The sequence below is a fragment of the Myripristis murdjan genome, chromosome 17 (assembly GCF_902150065.1).
Source record: "Myripristis murdjan chromosome 17, fMyrMur1.1, whole genome shotgun sequence".
Taxonomy (NCBI): domain Eukaryota; kingdom Metazoa; phylum Chordata; class Actinopteri; order Holocentriformes; family Holocentridae; genus Myripristis; species Myripristis murdjan.
This window is the reverse complement of record NC_043996.1, coordinates 15,426,715-15,441,984: the sequence shown is the minus strand read 5'-3', so window position 1 is coordinate 15,441,984 and position 15,270 is coordinate 15,426,715. Positions and strand designations below refer to the sequence as shown.

Below are 15,270 nucleotides of genomic sequence, written 5' to 3'. Positions count from 1 at the left end.
GAAATGCACTGCTTGTCTGGAACCAGCATTGTATAATTCATCATCATCATGCTGTTTTCTATTTTGGGACTGATGATGCACTTTTTGCATTCACATTCACCACCCCCATTTCTCACCTATGCGGAGACATTGCCATCTGCAATGACACACTCCACTGCACTCCCTCTTCTGTTGTCCTCATATGGCGGGGAAGTATATAAGCCTCCCTCCTATCTCCCACATTTACTTACACCTCTCCTTCTCACCAATCACCTTCCATCCTTCGCCAGTCTCCCTATCTGAAATGACTCACAACACAATTCCCCTTTCCAGTTCCCCTCATTCTTCTGTATGCCTCCTTCACTCTCACCTCTCTCTCGTTTCACTTCCTTCTCACCTCTTTTTCCATCTGCCTTCTCTCTTTCCCTCCTCGCTTCACACCCCTCATTTTCTCCTTTCCACCCTCATCCTTCCTTTTCCCCTTCCTCCATATCTGCCTCATCTGCCTCCCATCTCTCCTTCCAACTTGCTCCGCCTCCCTCCTTCCCTTTTTTTCTTTCCCACATTTTTTTCTTCATACTTTTCACACAGTCACAGTGCCTCTCGTCCCTACCATGACGTAGCACTAACAACCCCTCCCCTCCTTTCCCCTCTTGTCTACCACTTAGAGCAAACAATGGTACGGTCATGACACACACAAAACACACACACACTCACAGTATCCCCTTGACTGATCCACCAACAAAGTTCATGTCCATCATCAGCTCATTGTTTAACAGAGGGGAGCAGAAGGAACCAGCTGCAATCCACAACCAGCTACATTGTTATTATCTCCCTGCTGTGTGTGTGTATGTGTGTGAGAGTGTGTGTGTGTGTGTGTGTGTGTGTGTGTGTGTGTGTGTGTGTGTGTGTGCTTAATGTGCATGTGTGTGTGTATTCTCACATTTCAGAATGGGTATACCTCTTTTTTAAGCCTATATTAACCTTTCCCTGATTGGGAGCTTTTGATCATTTTACTGGCCTTTCTCCCTCACCCTGTGTGTGTGTGTGTGTGTGTGTGTGTGTGTGTGTGTGTGTGTGTGTGCGCGTGTGTGGGTGTGGGTGTAAGCCTATCTCCATAATTAGGGCAGACCAGCCACACATGGGTCTCCCCTGACACTTCCCCTCTAAGATCTAAATATTCATGAGACTATAAACGCTTTCATGAGCTCTGTAATTATGGCCAGAAAAGAAAAAGAGAGAGACAGAGAGGAAAAACAGCGAGCAAGAGAGAGAGAGAGGGAGAGAGAAGGGGGGGGGGACGGACTATCTTCACATTTCTTCAGCTGTTTCAAAGCATTATGAGATAGTATCAACACTGTCATATAGATTTATCATCAATGCCAGTGAGGCCAAATTCCATTTCCTAAGTTACACTAATACAAGGACAGGAGATTTTGATGCTAGACAGATTCTGATTACTATTATTCTTATATGGAAAATGAAAATGTGTTACTAAAACACAATCTCAGCATCTCTCATAATATTTAAACAGTTTTTTGTTACTGTTTGTATTTCGTACGCTAAGGTCTACTTAGTTTGATACGGAGGGTTCACTTCAGACATGAATATTCATGTGGAGAATCAAACTGAGACCTGCAGTGCCGTAAAAGAGGCAGGGGGCGCAAGGGTGACTGATGTCAAAGCCTTAAAACATCAAACAAGACAGAGCTAAGTGGAAAATGACTTGAGCTGGACACGCTTTCCTAGCTGTTAAGATAAAAAAAAAAAAAAAAAAAAAAAACGTTTCTTGTGATGACTTGAAAAACAGATTTTCTCACTTTATCCCCATCTGGGAAGGACTGTCTGCCCAGGGCGAGTGGCTGTGTTAATAAAGTATCTTGGGCCGGGTTTCCACAAAGCATCTCAGTTCCAGGTTGATCTCATTTCCCTTGAAAGCCTACGGACAAACCCAATATTAGTGCTAATATGATCTGTGGTAACTGGGCCTATGAGTGCTATCTGTGAGCTATTTTTGACTTTATGAGTGTAATGAAAAGCATAAGGAGGGGCCATCAAGGATGCCATTACACAGAGACAGAGTGAACACATCTTACACCTTGTGAGGAGATTCTCTCTCTTACACCAGCAGCACAAGAATCTTTCATGTCTGACACTTAAAAAAAATCATACTTAACCAGTCAGTTTTTGTTCTCCTACATTAAAGCAAGGAAGATAACCATAATAACCAGTTTCCTTTACATCCCTGTTGCTGATGCCTGCTTTATGTTCAGGGTTTGTCATGTGTGGCTGAGCAGCTAGGCCAAGATGAGCTGGCTTGAAGTGGCAAATATTTAATCATGAATGAAGACAGGTAATACAGGAACTCTGGTGCTTGGAAACACAGGAACCAGGAAGGCATGACAACACGCAATGATCCCACCAAGACTGCAAAGAGAACAGGAGTTCAATACAAACTGAGGAAGGCTGCATTCAGACAGGACCAGGCACTTTGTCATGCTGCGCTGGCCAATCGTGTAGCCGGCGAACAGATCAAGTGGGTCAACAGTGGACAGACGCCCACACTTCCACACAGAACTGCGCATGGTGGCACAATGCACTGATCCTGTGTGAAGGTGGTCTAACGAGGAAGCAAGGTACACATGATAAAACTAGACAACAGGAAGGGAGCTGATACAGGAGGGCTGCAGGGAAACATGAGGGACACACAGAGGCAGAAACCAAAAATTCCAAAACACGAGGAGAAACAGAAAATGAGTCCCAAATGAGTCCACACGAGTCCAAAACCCAGTCCAACACAGGAATTGTGACAGCGTTGAGGGTCAACCAATTGATTTCATCTCACTGGGAAAACCATGTGACAGCCATGAAATCACAGGAGGACTGACTGACTGTGGCCTGATGGTCAAGGCACACTGGAATGGGAATTTTCACATGAAGGCAAGCATTTGAATGAAAGCAAGTGTAGACATTTTTTCAGGGGACCATGTGAATGCAGTCAACTAGGGAGGGAACAATGATTTTTGAGGCTGACTGATCTGATATCTTGCCACCCACAACTGCTGATACAGACACAGAACAAAACAGGTTAACCTTTTCAGACAGGCCTATTTTTAGATCACAAAGTGTTTTTTCAACAAAAAAAAAAAAAATCCAGTTTATTTACTCTGTTGCTAATTTTAGTAATATTCAGGGGCACACACCTATAAAAATAGGTCACATTGGTAGACTGAAACCAAAGTTGCTGATCAAAGCTGATATCGGTTGATACTGATACTTTGCTGATATATCTGCCCAGCTCTAGAAACCAGAATTTATGAGCACTGCAGTGAAGAGGAGTAGACCCCTCCACTATTGTATGCAAATTTTTGAGTGGCCAGTGGTGGCATTAACCAATCAGGTGAGGAGTAAATGTCTGCTTGATTAAGCTGGTTGGAGAAAACACAAAACTGCAGTTCCACCTGTCATTTGTTCCCACTGGTAAAGAGGAAAAGTTGATTATTGCTGTCCAGTCACACAATATTGTACTGGTACTTGCATTCATTTATAGTTGGCATTTATTTGGGAGGCAACCCTGCTCTTATAAAAAGAAAGCCCGCATCTGATACACAGCCACTTCCAATGCTTTGTCAAGTGTCAGTGGATGTTGGTCAGTGGGTATTCACCATGAGACCGCAAGAGCTGATTCAGTGTTGCACAGCACTGTCCTGACACTGAGTTATGATGAAACTGTAGTGACAAACAGAAAAGAGAAAAAAACTGAGGAAAATACTGAGGAAAAAACACACACATAGGCAAATACATACGTGAAAACACACTGACATGGCATCAAATATGTTCAAAGGCACTCAAACAGGATGTTGATTGAAAAACATACACAGACAAGCCGTCTCCCCGCTGGGCACATACACATACACACGCAACATACAAAGACACATAAATACGCACACACTGAATCACCGCCCAATGACAAACGAGCATGAGCCTGGCACCTCACACACTCTCGTCATCTATATGTAAATGAGTACACTGCCACTTGCTCCAAGCAGCAATCCATACTCTCCAGAAACCAAAAAGATAGAGCAAACTTCCGATCAGATCAGACAAGATGACAGGCGAGATGAGCGGGAATGATGTGAAACAAAACGCTGCGTGACAAGATGAGACGTGACGAGGTGAAATGAGCTAAGATGATGGGGGAGTACACAGAGCAGACATGAGCCGAGACCAAGGTCTGTTTATCACAACACGACAATGACACTAATGATTTCATGTTCTCAGTCAGCTCCTCAGGGGGTTCAACTTTACTGTTGACTTGTCAGGTTTTATTCACGGGGCTCTGCCAGATGCGGTGAGGATAATTTTGATGAACAACTTCCCACTATAATCTTTCCTGTGCAAACTGATTCGTATCATACAGGACGACAACGAGAGACTCATCACACTCGCCCTGGCAATATGATGAGCAAGCTAAAAGTACAAGGATGTGCGGGTAGGGTTGCAGATACAGACACTGGCAGCTTGTTGGAATATGACATTCTGAATTTATCTCTGCCACCGACTCAGTCTGTCCCATTTCCTGTAAAGTGCACTACTACCTCAGTTCGCCTATCTTTGTAATGTCTTACAATAGTCAATAGTGCATCCCCAGTCTAATGGAAGGACAAATGGTGACTACAGACGCATACATACAAACTAGAAATGGAACAGTTACTGTTTCTATTATAAACCATGATAAAATATCCAACAGTTAGCGATACTATTTTGAATTGTAACTATCATAATCACAATTTTTGATAAATGTGTTTTGAAAAAATCATGTTTTTTGCAGTGCAAACTGTTTCATGTCTCTTTGACTTTAGCAATCAACATTTATTTTACTTTTCCATAAACCATGATGGAAGGTAGGGACAATACTTTCATGTTTTTCAACCCTTTGAAGAGGATTAACACCTGTTCCTAATACAGCAAAATGCAAGCAAGCAAAAGAAGGTGCTGCAACAAAAAAACTCTGCTATTAGCTAGAAACTGCTAAGAAAGAGATGGATATAGAGAGACTGATATTAGAAGTAGACGTGTCTGCCTTGTTACACTATATGGACAAAGTATTTGGCCACACCTCTTAATCATTGAATTCAGGTGTTTCATGCAGTCCCATTGCCACAGATGTGTAAAATCAAGCATGTAGCCATGCAGTCTTCCTTGACAAACATTTGTGAAAGAATAGCTCGTTCTAAAGAGCTCACTGAAGTCAAGCGTGGTGCTGTAATAGTAATGTAATAGGATGTCATCACTGCAATAAGTCAGTTGTTGAAATTTCTTCCCTCCTAGATATTCCACCATCAACTGTAAGTGGTATTACTGCAAAGTGGAAGTGTTTAGAAACCACAGCAACTCAGCCACCAGGTGGCAAACTATGTTATGTGTAACAGCGACCCCGCTGTTGTGTAAAAGTCGCCAACACTCTGCTGACTCAAGAACTGCAGAGCTCCAAATCTCCTCTGGCATTAACATCAGCACAAAAACTGAGCACTGGGAGCTTCATGGCATGGGTTTCAATGGCTGCATGCAAGCCTTACATCACCAAGCACAACGCCAAGTGTCGGATGGAGCTGTGTAAAGCACGTCACCACTGGACTCTGGAGCAGTGGAAACCTGTTCTGTGGAGTGACCAATCGCACTTCTCTATATGGCAGTCTGATGGCTGAGTCTGGGTTTGGTGAATGCCGGGATAACGTTACCTGCCTGACTGCACTGTGGCAACTGTAAAGTTTGGTGGAGGAGGGATAATGCCATGGGCTTGTTTCTCTGGGGTCGGCCTAGGCCTCTTAGTTCCAGTGAAGGGAAATCTTAATGCTTCAGCTTACCAAGACATTTTGGACAATTCTCTGCTTCCAACTTTGTGGGAACAGTTTGGAGAAGGGCCTTTTCTTTTAGAGCATGGCTGAGCCCCAGTGCACATAGCAAAGTCCATAAAGGCATGGTTGGCTGAGTTTGGTGTGGAAGAACTTGACTGGCCCACACAGAGCCCTGAGCTCAACCCCATCCAACACTTTTGGGAACTAGAATGAACTAGAATGGAGATTGTGAGCCAGACCCTCTGGTCCAACATCAGTGTCTGACCTCACAAATGCTCTTCTGAATGAACGGGCAAAAATTCCCACAGACACACTCCAAAATCTTGTAGAAAGCCTTCCCCGAAGAGTGGAAGCTGTTATAGCTGCAAAGGGTGGACCAACTCCTTATTAATGTCTATGGACTTGGAATGTGATGTAATAAAAGCTCCTGTAGGTGTAATGTGTAGGTGGTCCAATACTTTTGTTCATATAGTGTATGTTTCCAGCACAAGTTGTGAGGACATGAACAAAAAAAGAGGCGTGGGTGGAAACTACAAAGATTTCAAATTCAAGTAATTAATGTTACCACCATAGATAGGTGCTTACTAATTTTTGTAAGGAAATAAGATGGGAAAAGTTCACACAATAAGTAAAGTTCCACTCTGCAAAAGGACATGCTTCCCGTTTTTGTGACTACAACATTTTCAGATCCTATTGGGAAACTTCCCAGGGTAATGTCGTGGGTAGTTGCTTGCTCACTTCCACTGTAGAACAGGTGACTTCACTGATCACCTCACCTTGTATCAGAAAGGAGGAGCTAATCAGTGAAATCACCTGGTGGAGGTCTTGGTTGGAATGAAAACCTGCAGCCTCTCGGCCCTCCATGGCACATGATTGGTGACCCCTGGTCTAAACCGTCCACACTTCAGCTGACCCAAAATTTTGCATAGTGCACTTTTAATTGAATAATAACATGATAATATCAAAAAACAAGATCATTTAAGACACAATAATTGCGATTTTGAGTTATATACTGTCCCATCTCTAACACATACAGGTAGCATATATCAATCAGGCACTAGCCTATACGTACCTGCCAAGGGCAAAGTGTGGATGACAGCATTGTCTTCCTGTTTGTTACTGTCCACAGCAACAGCCAATGTCAGTGTCATTCATTTTAGAGCGCAGCAGTGCATGAGAGCGCTCTCTTCCCTCACTGGCGCGTGTGTGTTTGTCTGAATGTGTGTGTGTGTGTGTGTGTGTTTGCAGATTTTTGTAAGCTCAGCAGTCTGCCACCGACTTAACAAAAGGCTGCTGAATATAAATCCATTCCTGCTTCAAATGCCACCGTAAGCTTCATACATTTACATGGTTCCTCAGGGACAGAAAGGCACGGACTGACTAGATATAGTGAACTAGATAGATAGATAGATAGATAGATAGACAGACAGACAGACAGATAGATAGATAGATAGATAGATAGATAGATTTAACACATGTTCATGCTTGCGAAAATGTGACTGTCACACAAACATGACTCTCAGGGATCTGTTTTGTTCCTCCATTTGGTCCAATTTGAGAGTGCACATGCCCTGTTCCTTCCTCTAAGAAAGCACCCCTGGTAAACACAGTGCACAACAAACACAGCACGGGGGATGCGGGAGAATAAAGTAATGAAATGTACTAACGGCTGATGGAAAGCAGCTCACACGGGCTGCACAGAGGTGGCTGTCATGTCACCAAATTGCCTAGTCATCTAATGGGAGGATGGTGACAGTGACACAGAGGGCAATTCTGCTGGGAATATAGATGTGCAACACATCCAGCAAGTGTTAAGGAAGTGAGTCACAAGTGTCAAAATGGGGCTGGGTGACACGGTTGACGTAAATATCACGACAATCACAGTGATTTTTAAAATATTGATCTATGTCATGATACATATGCAAAACATGCGAAATAACTAAATAAAGTGTTCAGGAGTGATGTCAAACAAACCTGAAATTTTCAAATAATACTCCCACCATACCTCATTTCGTGAGAGTTTCTCAATATAATTGACTTATTATCATCAATTTAGACATGATATCCCATCATCAGTGATATGGCAACAAAAAAAATGATAATACTGAATTATCACCCAGCCATACCATTCTGATTTTCCCTTAAATAGCATCAAAGTTAAACATTTTTCCATTTTGTGTAACAATTGCACATACACAGTATATACCTGCTGGTTGCTTCACTTAAGCTACATGTTGAGTGAAATATTCAAACCCTAGATGCCATTATTTTATAGCTGCACCATGACATCAAACAGAAAAGATCTAGATGTCTTGTGCATTACTGTATACATATTTCCCTGTAATTCAGCAGGATATATTTGGTATCTTTGGAAACCTTGGAATCTCCACTAGAATTTAAAATAAAGTTCTGTGGGTCTGAACGAAGCTCAGCCGCCCAGTAAGGACAAACCCACCTGTGGGAGAGGCAACGCTGAAAATGTTAAAAATCTATTCAAACTACCGTTATTGTATTCTGGGAGCAAGATGTTCCCATTGTGTGCAACAATGCTGAGTCAAATAACGCCAGAAACAGCTGAAGTGCATCTATGCATCACTGCTTATGAATTGAAACTCTGACATCACTGCCTCCTTCTTGTCATGGGATTATTCCAGCATGATTCAGATAGGACTGCTATTATCTCAATGTGGGGGGGTGGGGGTTAGCCCTCTGTACATAATTCCTGACAGTATCTGTGCAGTTTAAGAAGGAGCGACAGTGTGTGATAATGCACAGCCTAGTTAAATACCTTATCTAGCCTCTGAACACAATCCCATCTGCCTCTCGCCTCACACACACTCATAACACTGGTTATTAGTCCCTCCGGAGGGATAAAGGAGAGAAGGGGAGATTTTAAAAAAGGGACAAAACTAGAAAGAGAGAGAGAGAGAGAGAGAGAGAGAGAGAGAGAGAGAGAGAGAGAGATTAAGAGGGAGAGGATGAATGAGCAATGAAGGAGAGGGGAAAAGGCAAAAAGATAAACGAGTGGGGAGAAAAAGAGAATAGGGTGCTACAGGCAAGTGAGTCAGATTCCATGAGAAAAAGGAGGAGAGAGTGAAATATAGTCTTGCAGAGGGAAGAGTGAAGAATGAGCGGGAAGAGCAGGGGGAAGGAGACAGAAGAGGAAAGCTGTGGTGAGACAGACGCAGACAGAGACACAGGGAGACGTATAGAGAGGGTGAGATGCGTGGGCAGAGGAAGAGGGGGAGGCAACGCTGCAAAAGTTGTGGTGAACACAGACGGGTGCAGCCAAGAGGAAGAGAAAGACGTGGGAAACAAGAGAGGGATGCAATGGGATGGACTGAAGATGGAAGATAAAGAGAGAGAGCATGAGTGACAGAAAAGAAGAAAGAGGAGAGGCAAATAGTGGTGGTGCTCTTTTTTGTGGGTGTGGTGGTGGGTGGGGGTGCTCCTGGTCTCCCATAGTGACCAGCTGGGCCAGCAGACAGATAAATAGCCCCCCCACAAACACACACACATACATACACACACACACACACACACCATCACCATAACGATCCCTCCTCCTCATCCCCCTATCACTCCAACCCCAACCCCCATTCTCTCGACAGGACATCCATCAAGCAGCACCCCCCACCCCACCCACACACACGCACACGCACACACACATGCACACACACACACACACACAACCACAAGCACGCTCTTTTTTGCCTCTTCATTGTTAGGAAACCAAATGAAGAGAGGCTGCACCTGGCCCCTCCCTTAGGACCCACCTCACCATGTTCCCTTGTCCTGTGTACACGTACACACACACACACACACACACATATGAAAATGAGGGGATTGAGGCTGGGGTGCATGGGGAAGTGACTAACAAGCTCCCTTATATACAGTTTTCTATATTTTTTCTTAATTTTAAGCACTTTTAAAGATCACTCCTCTTTTCTCTTCATCATCTTCTGCTCTTGCTTTGCCCTTCCTTCTCCTTTTTTTCCTCTTCTCCTCCACATCATCCCCCTTCATCTCCTTTCTTTCCCTCCCCATCTCTGTTTGTTTTTCCTTTCCTCTCCTCTTTTCTCCTCTCTTCTTTTTCCATCTGCTCTCCATGTCTACGTCCTTGTCACCTTATCCATCTTGTAAATATAGCTGGGACTAAAATGTCAAGGTGTAGCCAGAGAGAAAATCGATCACTCCCAGAATACTGTGTGGCAGGATACTGCTGTTGCTTTCCCCAAAATGCAATATTCATTCATTTATATAAACTTACACCGGCTGTGACAAAACGACTGCCGGCATGAGGGTGAAACTTCCTGTGGCTTGTCTTAGGATCACAACTTACAAGCTGCTAACATTGTCAAGGACGTGGCCGTTCATTTTTGTGACATGCTGAATGATGGGATGGAAGTTTTAAAAAAAAGTAAAAAGCCATTACTCACTGCCTCACATGGTGTTGTGCAGAAACTTCAAGAGACCTACAGTTTTGTCTTTGTTAAAAAATTTGACAGCTGGCATTGTCTCCCTGGAGAACATTTAAAATGCCAGTGGGGAGGGGGGGTGATAAAATGTCAGTTTTAAATGTAAAAGAAAAACTGTCACTCATTTGCTTTGTCTTTATTGCCAAAAGCTGACTGAACAAAGTTTCTGATTTTTTTCCTGAAAAAGGCAAAACAGTCACCTCTGTCACTGCCCAGACAATAAGAGACTTTTCATCCCATTACTGTGTGATATAGTGGACACAGATAAGGCAAAAACCAGTATGATTCCTGTGCTGAATACAGATACACATTCATGCACATCCAGACGCACACAGAAACTATGTGGACATGTCTCAAATGTGAACAGCAAGGTCTCTGTCTCATTCAGTCACTCAGCTTCTCTCTCTTTCTTTCTCTTTCTCTTTCTCTTTCTCTCTCTCTCTCTCTCTCTCTCTCTCTCTCTCTCTCACACACACACACACACACACACACACACACACACACAGCGCTGCATCTCTGATGTCAGACAGATAAGTTTATCAGTCTCCACGGTTTGGCCGAGGGGCAGCAGAGCACTATTCACCTACCCCTCCCTGTGGTTCCCAATCGGAGGGTGGGAACCCCACAACTCCAGGGGGTCGCGGTACGAGTGATGGACGGGGAGAAAACCTATTTCCACTGGGCCTAAATAAATATACCATCATGTCTATTTATTCACGATGTCTACTCTGTTTACTTCTTGTTATCTTGTGAAAACAACCCCTGAGTCATTTATTCCCATAACGAAACAAGCCGAAAAGGAGCGATTACTCTTTGTCTGGATTGTTTACCATTTGTAACTTGAGGTCACGAGCAGGCATTGCTTCCTTCTGAGGGGTCACGAGCCAAAACCGTTAACACGCACTGACTTAGCCTGGTTGATAGAAAAACAAGTCTTTTCTCTATGTAAACAAACAAACAAATGAAGTAAGCGCTTAACATGTAGCCCCGTTGTTTATTTTAACAGCCGCTTCACCAATACGCATAAACAGATTTTAGAGACACTTTTAAAAGCGTAATAAATGAACTAGGTGAGGTGATCTAAGCCCCTCGGGTTGCCCACATAACCTGGTACTCCAAATCTTGTGGGCAGCTCATCCAGTCAGTGTAAACAGAGAATCACGAACACACTCACCGTCAGCAAACTTGTCCCGAAACGACAACTTTCTCTCCAGAAATACTTTCAAAAGTGAACGCGGAAGGGGACGCAACACAGGCCCTTTTCTTCTCCCGTGATGACAAAGATGTTATCCCAACACAGTTACATGTTGGAGCGGTGTAGCGTCGCTTTCTTTGTTGCAGCGGAGAGCAGCTCGGTTCAGCCAGGCAGCCGGAGACCCGAGGCTGGGTCCATTCACCCGGCGGAGCGCACGCTGATTGGTGGAACGCACCACAACACGGGAGTCTGCTGCGACGCCATTGGCTGCGGGTCTTATGGTGCATTCATGTGCTCCTTGTGAGCTCGTTCTTCCGGACTGTAAGTCGTGTGTAAAAATAACAAATTAAGCCCCCCTCCTCCTGGTCTTTACCCGTCTTCTCCTACTTTTTCTTCTTCCTCTCCTCCTCCTCCTCCTCCTCCTCCTCCTCCTCCTCCTCCTCCTCCTCCTCCTCCTTCTTCTTCTTCTTCTTCTTCTTCTTCTTCTTCTTCTTCTTCTTCTTCTTCTTCTTCTTCTTCTTCTTCTTCCTCTCCTCCTCCTCTTCCCTCTCCTCCTCATCCTCCTTGTTCTTCTTCTTCTTCTACTTCTTTCAGCCTGATAGCTTAAGACATCCCACTCCTTATTTGTGGGCTACTGTCAAACTCCAAATCTTATCTATCTATCTATCTATCTATCTATCTATCTATCTATCTATCTATCTATCTATTTAGAACAAGTCATGTCCGCTTTTCATTGAATTGTATCAAATACATAAGCAGAAAACGTTGTGTTACTGTGAAAATGTACAATTGAATTTTCACACCTTTGCAGCAACATTTCACCTCCCACTATCCTCTTTGCATATTCATAAAGAAATAGATGTTGTTGCCAGCAAGTAATAACAGAGTGGAGTTCCTGTTGGGACTTTTTTTTCTTTTTAACAGCAAAACATGTGACAGAGTATGAGCCAAAGATGCCATATCTGTTAAAAAAAAATGCAGAGAAAGTTGTGGCAACTTTGGTAGTAGGAAACATAAAGTAAATCTTTTGACATCAGCTCTACTGAGGAATCTCTTTAAAAGAACATCTGTAGAGTAGAGCTCTTGTTAAATCAGGGAAGGCTCACTGACTTAACTATAACATGAAAGTGAAAGTAATGCATGTGGAATCAATGAGTGAGATAAGAAGAGAATAAAACACAAGGATAAAAGACATCACAAAAATGAAACTCAATATGTCTTTAGATATGATTTACTGATTATGCCACTTGCAGTCGAGTGTTCTTGGGAGGAAATGGTAGCAAATTGTTTTGGTGGATATTGATTTTTTGTGAAACAATACAAAGAAGAGATGAGAAAATGCACATATGGCTGATGTCTTATAAGCTAGAACTTGTGTTTGCTTAATTAGCAATCAAATCCTTTATTATAGTTATTCGTTTATTAATGGAAATATGAAAACATAGCTGCTATCTCTCTACATTTAACGTCAAACATATAGACGTTCAATTTTAGAGTAGGCTTCACTTTTACCATTAGCTGCTGACCTCCTCAGTTGTTAGTCAGCTCATGTCGTGATCATGATTGTTCCCGACAGTACCTGAAGGCGGCATCGTTCCCATGCTTTATTTCTTTGTCCTAGTGTCTGCGCTGTTCCTGAACATTTGACTGTGTTTTCATACAAAATGTCTGTCTATCATTGATCTGTGAAACAAATCAGCGGGTTAAGTGAGATGTAAGGAGTTATTAAGCGCCTGAATCAATGGAGAACTCTCATGTAACATCTGAAATTACATTTTTGGGTAATTAAACTGATAGAAAATCCTAGCAGGCCTGCATTGAGTTGTAATATAATCAATAAATTTGCATGTTGCTACACCACAGATTGAGAACTGAACTGTTAAACAACCACTGTACTAGATAATCAATACAAACTGATGTCTCATGGTGTTTTCTAATACCTTATAGTATTGAGTAAAGCCAATGGCATGTATCATGATAGATTATTCCCATTTCCATCTACTAGAAATTATTGATTAATTTTGATGTAGTCATTATGCTTGCAGCAGAGAGAGGTACATGGAAATCGATGCAGCTATATGGACTTTCAGAAAAGTGGTCATAAGATCTGGGGATGAAGTGGGGATTGGGTGGACAAACAGCATATTACACTGGCCACTAACTCTCTGATCCCTCTTCCTGCATTTTCACAAGGCAGAATGACAAATGAGAAGTGAGAAATACAGAGTAAGCTGGAATGAAAGTTTAGAGTTTCTGAAGTTTCATACTATTTGCTCTTCATCCTCATCCTCGCCCTCCTCTCCTCCAAGACACCTCACAATTGTTGTGATGGTGGGAGGGAGAGGAGCAGGTGAGGAAAGCTACAATGACACAGGGGTCTCCTTGATTACACCGATTCAGCCACATCTCAAATATGGTAATGTAGGGCTACTGGACTGAATGAATAAATCATTTATAAATAAATAAACAAGCAAGAAAATAAGTGCTAGGCTAATGGAGTTCAACATATAACCACAAAGATTATGACAAACCACACACTGACAGTCCTCTCCAAACAGTATGAAGTGCAAGACTGTGGGCATTTTAATTTTAATGAGGCATTTTAATTGCTTGGAATTGTGTGTTTTGAAGTGATGGACAGTAACAGCTTGCTGGAAACGGCTAGTCTATCAGATGCTGTCTGGCTCCACCTGGTGGCAGTAGTGGGTAAATACACACAATACTATACTTTGATTCAGCAGCACTATACACTCAGTGGCCACTTTATTAGGTCCACATGTACAATCTAATACAATCCAATACAACTATTCTGCCATCAAGTTTACTTTTATGATGCCTGTAATACTTTTGTCACAGTAATAGAGGTGTTCATTCAGTTCTATGTTTGACATTGAGCTCACAGGTAATGTTGCTGTTGTACAGGACTGCATTTTATTGAGAGGTGTTTCTACTAATCTGCCCCCCCTTATGTATATAAATAGGGAGGACAAAAAATTAGAAACACCTCTCAATATAATGTTGTCCAGTACAAGCCCTCCGCAAACTGCAATCACAATACTAAAGATAGAGTTAAATTTACACATTATCCACAGTTTAATTTAAAAATGAATATAATAAATTTTGTTAAAAGGTAGAGTTTATGGCAGAGCAGTTACATTGAGCTGCATTAGATTGTACAGATGGACCCGATGAAGTGGCCACTAAGTGTATACTGTGTGCGAGTGTTATCACATTTATTTAACTTGTCTAGATTCAAGAGATGGCTGTGGAAGAACGCAGTTTCCTTTCACACACGACAAGCGCATTCACATTATAGAAGTATTATAAACTTTTTTTTCCTCAGCAAATGTCCAAGGTGCAGAATGGAGTCAGCACAAGGGTCCAAAATACTCCAGAAACACCCAAATTGTATTTTTCCATCTGGCCCTTTCATCTCTGAGTGTTTTTAGACCATAGATTCTCAAGGGGAAAAGAAAGGATGGGAAATTTGAGATAGAGTTTTTGAGATACTTTATCATTAATGAGACTATTTGATGATTGGCCAGCCTCTCGCTAAGAGACAACCCCCTGAAAGGAACCTTTCAGTCAGTAGGTCAGTGTTATGACTCGTCAGCTATTTTCAAGTAATGGAATATTCAAGCTTGATAATTTATTCATATGGTGTTTTGGTGAACAAATGTGAGTGTCTGTGTGAGGGAGAGAGAGAGAGAGAGCAAGAGAGAGAGAGTTACCTAATATAAGCTCACAGGTTTTCTCAGGA

The 15,270-nt window shown here is 42.5% G+C and overlaps 1 protein-coding gene across 2 annotated transcripts in view; it reads right to left on the bottom strand.

The window, feature by feature from the left end:
- The window catches only part of LOC115374613 (SPRY domain-containing SOCS box protein 4-like), an 81,688-nt gene extending 69,998 nt beyond the window's left edge, over positions 1-11,690 (bottom strand). Inside the window, exon 1 of one of the 2 annotated variants that reach the window (XM_030073595.1) lies at positions 11,490-11,690. The gene's annotated coding sequence lies outside the window, so the exon portion shown is untranslated. The remainder of the gene's footprint in view (positions 1-11,489) is intronic. The other variant, XM_030073596.1, reaches the window with a different exon arrangement.
- Positions 11,691-15,270: the final 3,580 nt, after the last annotated feature.